Genomic DNA, 6,451 nt, shown 5'->3' with positions numbered 1-6,451 from the left:
ACAAAACACCCACCTTTGTCTCACAAGTGGAAAAATAGTTTCTAAAAAGCACAGATGCTTTTTTAGAAAAACATTTTGTATTTATTCAACTTGTCCTTCAATAGTGTTTTTCTTTTTTTGAAGATGTCAAGCATTCAGGTGGAAACTCTTCCCTCCTTATGGCATTTTATGAGTAAATAAAACTCATTTAAAATAAATATGCTTAATAACTTCAGGCTATTGAGATACTGCTGCAGGTTCAGTGTATTTTCTTTTTCAAACACATGAACAGTTTGTTATTCTTTGCGTCTTATCAGTAGGAAGAGCGCATACTACATGAAGAAAAATACTCGCTCAGAGCACAACAGCCGACATGAGAACTAAGTGTCAAGCAGGGACAATTTGATTAGCAAGCTGGAGAGATACCAGAGGCTGATTTAAGTGCTTTCTAAACGGGAAAAGCCAAATAAAACACATTTCCCCCCCTCGTGGCAATCTGGCGTTAACTTTCCAATTTCACACCCACCAATCAGGCTGAAGAAATGGGTATCTGCCTCCAGAAGCAGTGGCGAGATGAAATGGTTAGATATTGCTAAGTGGATAACAAAGCGATGCCGTGTCTAATCAAGTCTTCACTTAGTGTAAAAAAGAGGGGGATGGGAACTCGGGGACGTGACATTTAAACAAACGGGTTAATTGCTTTTTTATAAAGTCAGCACTTAAACATGTTTGTTTCCTTTTGACTGCATCTCGTAATGTTCCTGTTCAGGGTTCCAGGGGTCATGTGATTCACTCTAAATGTAAATAAGTGGTGGTTTAAAAGACTGTTAGCTGCACACTTGTTAGTGCAGGAGATAAACTGCGCAGCGGGTTCTCCATGGGGGTCAAGTCCCTAATTAACCCAAAATGCTTTGTCATTTTCTTATTCATCTGTATGGAAAACAACTCAGCATAAAAAGTGTTGGTTCCTTAAGGTTCCTGTTTCCTTTTAAAGCTGATGGGTAGAAGGTAGCGCTGAATATCGATACAGTGGGGAGAAAAACACTCAGTATGGGTTTCAAGGTGAAACCAAAAATTATTACCCTATTGTACAGAATTTTAATGTTATGCTTGCAGAGTTGATTTATATTGATATTTTGCACTTTTTCGTTTTTGCAAAATATCAAAATTCAAACCATAAAAATGGGACACATAAGTTGGAAGGTGAAGAACTTTAGAGAATTGATGAAATAACAAAGAAAACGAGATAAATGAGCGGGAGAGAAAGTAGATTAGGAAAAACATGATGGAAATGAAACTGGGCTGCAGGTTCACTGGCATACAGTTTGTGCTTTAACCTGCTGAGACGCCATTCCTCAACCTGAGGAAGCAATCTAAATTACATCAGCGAGGCGGAAGCACCATCGCAGCAAGATAGGACTAATGGGAAAGATTCATATGGTGAAGATGAGGATTTAATGCTCAGATAAGTTGAGATTTTAACCTTCATTCACTTTTCAAGAGGGAAGCATTTCTAAGTCAAGGGAGGAAAAAAAAGGGAAAAAATGACAACAAAAAGATTTTTTTTATCAAGTTTTCCAGTTTTCACCATGCATGTTCAGTTCTGTTCAAATTTAGTTTCTTTTGTCTTTTTATACCTAAGTTTGTTTTATGTTTTGAAATTTCTACTCTCTACTGATGTTTATCCTTTTATTCCTGAATTTAAAATTTAAACCATGTTTAATGTGAACTTTGAAGACTATTTCTGGTTATTGTTTTTTTGTTTTTTCAATGTTTGCACAAATGCATTAATGCAGTTTTACGGTTTTAGTATGTTAGATGAAGTTTAAGGAGCTTTTGAGAGTTGGAAAAAAAGTAAAATAATTAAGGGACAAAAATCTTCCTTTGTGTAAGTTTAGAAAGAAAGATATGTTTGCAGAAACCGCATATCTATTTAAATCCGGATCTAATATATAACCAAAGTTATGTAAATAACCATAAGCATAAACTAATATTTTGTTAAAGTTAGTGCCAATCATTTGGATTTTCATTATTTATTTCCATATCAGTTCATTTCTGTGTTTATTATTGTTATTTTAGTTCATTTCTTTGTGTTTAACCTCTTACTCTTTTCGGATCTTCTGTTCGTGTCTTTAGTTTAATTCTCTTCTAGAGTTGATCTTTAGTTTCAGCTCCTTCTGTGTAATTAGTCTCCTGTTCTCAGCCTCCCTGGTCCACGTCTCCACAGCTGTTCCTACTGATTAGACTCACCTGGTTCTTATTGATCACTTCTCCTCTGGGATCTGATGTTTATGTTTTCTTCTTCATTATGTTTCTGCATTTTGATCCCACTCAAACCTCTCAAAACATGGCAGTTGAAGCATTTTTTGACTTTCTTACAGTTTATTTTGCTGAAGATTTATCTGCATGTTGCATCTTGACTTGGCAATATTTTCCAACTCACGGTTAAAAATGTTGGGAGTTTTTCTCATCCACCGCCCGCTTCAGGTGACCTCGCTGATTTCCTGTCAGGTTTAATTCTTGAATTTGGCTGGGTCATTGTAAAGCTCTAATTCCCTCCTACAGAAGACATTCCTTTGTTGATTTGGACATATTTTTTTGTGTCCGTTGTCTCCTAAAAAATTAAATCACTGTTCTTCTGCGTCTTTTTTATCAGATACATTAATCAAATCTGACTTGGATTTGTAACTATTTACAATCTTGTCCTCTTTTATACCTCTGAAGAAAAGAAACTATGCAGTATAGAAAAGACTCCTTCTCAGTCCAGATCTGCAGAGAACAGAGCATAACGTTGTCTTTTATATAACACAAGTGCTACTGCCAGGTACCTGGCAGTCTATTGGACCATTTTCTGGATCACCTTTTTCTCTTCTTGTCATTTGGAGACAAACGTCCAGGTTTTGTAATATCACTATCACATATTTTTCTCCAGTGTTCTTTACACACTGCAAAAACTGAAATCTTAGTAAGATTAAATATCTTAAATTAAGGAGATTTTTCTTGTTTTCTTTCTGTCAAGATAATTTTTCTCACCAAGAGGGATTTATGTAAGAATATTTTTCTTATTTTAAGTGTTTTTGTACTTAATTATCTCAGTAAGATATAAAAGCTTAATGTTAAGAAAATATTACTTATTATGAGTAAATATGTGCTAGAATCTAGAATATCAATATTTACCAATCAAACTTCAAGTCTAGAACTTATTTTATATAAGTAAAAATTTCTTATTTCAAGCACAGAAAGCGAAATCACATACTTAATTAAATGTATTCAGATAATTAAAACAGACTATGTCCAAATGGAATCCTTTGTGTTATTGTCAATGAAAAATAAAAAAAAAACCCATGAACTTATATTCTTGTATAAATTGGCAGAGTGTACAGGAAATTATAATTTAATATTTAAACGATTGACATTTAACACAACAATTTCAGAAACAATATCAGTTTATATATCAAGATAATTCTTGGCATGTTTCCATCTGCTAAGGACCTTCTTAATTTGATCTTCTTGATGCAACCTCTTACTGACATGTCATGAAATTTCTATTGATGTGTGATTTGAAATGGCTGGTATTCCACACAATGAGATTAGAATCAACAATATTGATTAGCTCAATGTCATGATAAATATTTTAACTTTTGGTTTATATTTCAAATTCTTACTTTATAAGTTACTAATATTAGTTTGAACAATATTTTATTCATCATGTTTGTAACCCCTTTTATGACATCATACAATCCACATGGGAAAGCGCCCAAAATGTCAGTGAGATAGTATTAATGTTCGATACAACAGATTTTCTTTCTGATCCAATCGAGTAAAATTTAAGGTGGTATTGGCAATACAGATCCCATACTTTGTGCAAAAGACAATTAATTTGTTTCTTAATTAAATAAAAAATAAATGTAATCCATATCTTGGCTTCATAAAAAGAACACAATGTACTCTGATGCACTCATTTTAAACTCAGAAGTATATTGAGACAACAATCCCGTTTACTATAAACTATTTTAATTCAGCAGAAATATACAAAACATGTGAAAATGGAGTTGCAAACTAAAAAAAAGAAAATTAGTAAAGTAATAACCCTACTAAACACATCCTTGTTTAATTATTAAAACTACTATAAAATGACAGCTGAAATGGCTCCATGTCACTTTTTTAATAATCTGTCAACATGTCCATTTCTGAGTGAGTGAGCGTCAGCAGCACGCTGCGCTTGGGCATTACGTCCTTACACATTACATACTCACCAGGCGGAAGAAAAAGTAGTTCCCATTAACAACGTTTCATTTCGGCAAGATCTCAATAATTTAGTTACTTTCTAACTTGCTCTTGTTAATCTACATTATCTCAAATTACTAAAGTGTTGAAAGTATTGATCCTTGGATCTGACAATAGATTTTAAAGAATTAAGTTCTGGTATCGGAAGAATCGATATTTCAGTATCAATCCGCACATCACTAACGGCAACGCCAGAGATCATTTAACTGCCCTGATTAACCGTTAATTCAGTTGTAACAGCCTAACTAAGCTTTTATCTACTGTACTTTTATAAGATTTTCTTTTGGCAAATTCTCTAATCTCGGTTGGACATGAATGAAGATGGAGGACTTTTTTACGTGTATAGACCCTACAGCTGCTGTACTGAGAGGTAAGTTTAAAGTTGTCTGTCTTTCTAAGATAAGCTAACTGAAGCTAGTTAGCATGTCGTGATATGCCAATTTTCATCCGTGGTTAAAGAGCCGCTCTTGTGAATATGAGCTTTGAACAGTTATTAACCACAATAGCTGTGGCTTAAAAATATCGACACGAGTTCTTGGTAGCTTCCGTTTTTTAACATAGCTAAGGTGGCTTCTCATTCGTAGCTTATGATTCGGGAAATGGTTAAAGAGCAATTCCGCCTAGTATTTCACTAACTTTGAGGGTGTTTTATGTGCTGTAATTTAAAAACTTAAATGCAATGAGACTAAAGCCTAGGTTAGATATTCCACACTGTTACCAGGATATTTTAAACACTATTTTTGATTTGTGAATTTAAGTAGTCCTAGTTTGATTTAATTAAAATAACTTTCTTGCCATCTTGAATTCATGTAATATTGTAATTGAGCACATGAACTAAAATAAGACTTGTTTTATTTTCAAGTAAACCAAACTGTTGCCATGGTGAAGCCTATGCCAGACACATCGTCAATCACGTATTGCACCATCTACAAGAAACTTTGGGAATTGCAAGTGACGGCATCCTTCACATTCTTGAGGTAAGAAATTTATGATACTGATTCATCATTACACTGATTAGACCCTAAAACGTGGTTTGTTTTGTGATTGTTTTTCTGTCTGTGCTCCAATTAGCAGATGACCCAACAACTTCAAACAAGACCACTTTTCAGCTCTGTGGTGATCGTGAAACTAACTTTCTACTGGCCATTGGAACCATGCTGCCTGCCCTGATCTTCTGAAAGGAGGACATCATAGCTACTACACCTTTCAGCATCCGTGTGTCTGGGGCCACTCCTCTCTGTGCTGCTGACAGACGTCTTGAGAACACCGTCCGTAACTGAGGCAAGACTTCCGCATATAAAAGGCTATGGCTTATTGGAAGAAGTTCATTGCGGGGAAGCTCCTATTGTTGACATCTAATCCCAAGATTTTTTTTGCTTTGGACAATTTGGTTTGCTTGACTCTTAGTGCAGCAGATGTGTCAGATCGTCATTGTTCTGTCATTTTACAGGATTGTTTCAGAATCAGATGCCCATCCAGACTTAAAATTCTGACCAGTAGTCATGTTTTATTGTGTTTATGTGAAACTTAAACGTAATAAAGATGTTAAAAGTAATTGAACTCATGTCTTCATTTCAGCAAGCCAATAACATATCTTGTTCCAGTATTCACAGGATCAATTTTTGGATTTTAGTCTTAGCATAAGAAACTTGAGTAAGGCTATGATAAAATATATATTTTAATCCTATGCAACAATAAAAATAAACTAGATTTAGGTATATCACTGCAAAAAGTCCCCTTTCAAAAACAAGAAAAAAAAGTACAAAAATAGGGTATAATTTTCTTAAAATAAGAAAAATTATCTGCCAACAGAACAAGAAAATTTATCTTGTCAAGATTTTCCAAAACAAGAAAAAATATCTAACCAAGATAAACCTACAAATATCTTAAAATTAGTGTATTTGTACTTAAAACAAGCCAATTTTACTAATACAAATAGAATATATGAGATTTATTTTCTTAATACATAGAACATTTTTCTTAAAATAAGAAAATTTTACGCTATTTTAAGAAATTCAGTGTCAAGTAACATTTTCTTTACTTGAGATAATTTTTCTTAAAATAAGATAATATATCTTACTCGTATAAGTAAAATTGGCTTGTTTTAAGTAAAAATACACTAATTTTAAGATATTGTAGGTTTATCTTGGTAAGATATTTTTTCTTGTTTTAGAAAATCTTGACA

The 6,451-nt window shown here is 33.5% G+C and overlaps 1 long non-coding RNA gene across 2 annotated transcripts; it reads left to right on the top strand.

Annotated features, from left to right (window-relative positions):
• Positions 1-2,920: 2,920 nt before the first annotated feature.
• On the top strand, positions 2,921-5,821 carry LOC103479947 (uncharacterized). 2 transcript variants are annotated; one of them, XR_014084402.1, is made up of 3 exons: positions 2,921-4,636; positions 5,129-5,243; positions 5,341-5,821. It is a non-coding gene; the product is annotated as an uncharacterized LOC103479947 (long non-coding RNA). The 2 variants fall into 2 exon arrangements; XR_536018.3 differs by having other exon boundaries at positions 5,338-5,821.
• Positions 5,822-6,451: the final 630 nt, after the last annotated feature.

This window comes from Poecilia reticulata, chromosome 17, assembly GCF_904066995.2.
Source record: "Poecilia reticulata chromosome 17, P_reticulata-male-v2, whole genome shotgun sequence".
Lineage (NCBI taxonomy): Eukaryota > Metazoa > Chordata > Actinopteri > Cyprinodontiformes > Poeciliidae > Poecilia > Poecilia reticulata.
This window is presented reverse-complemented; position numbering and strand designations above follow the sequence as displayed.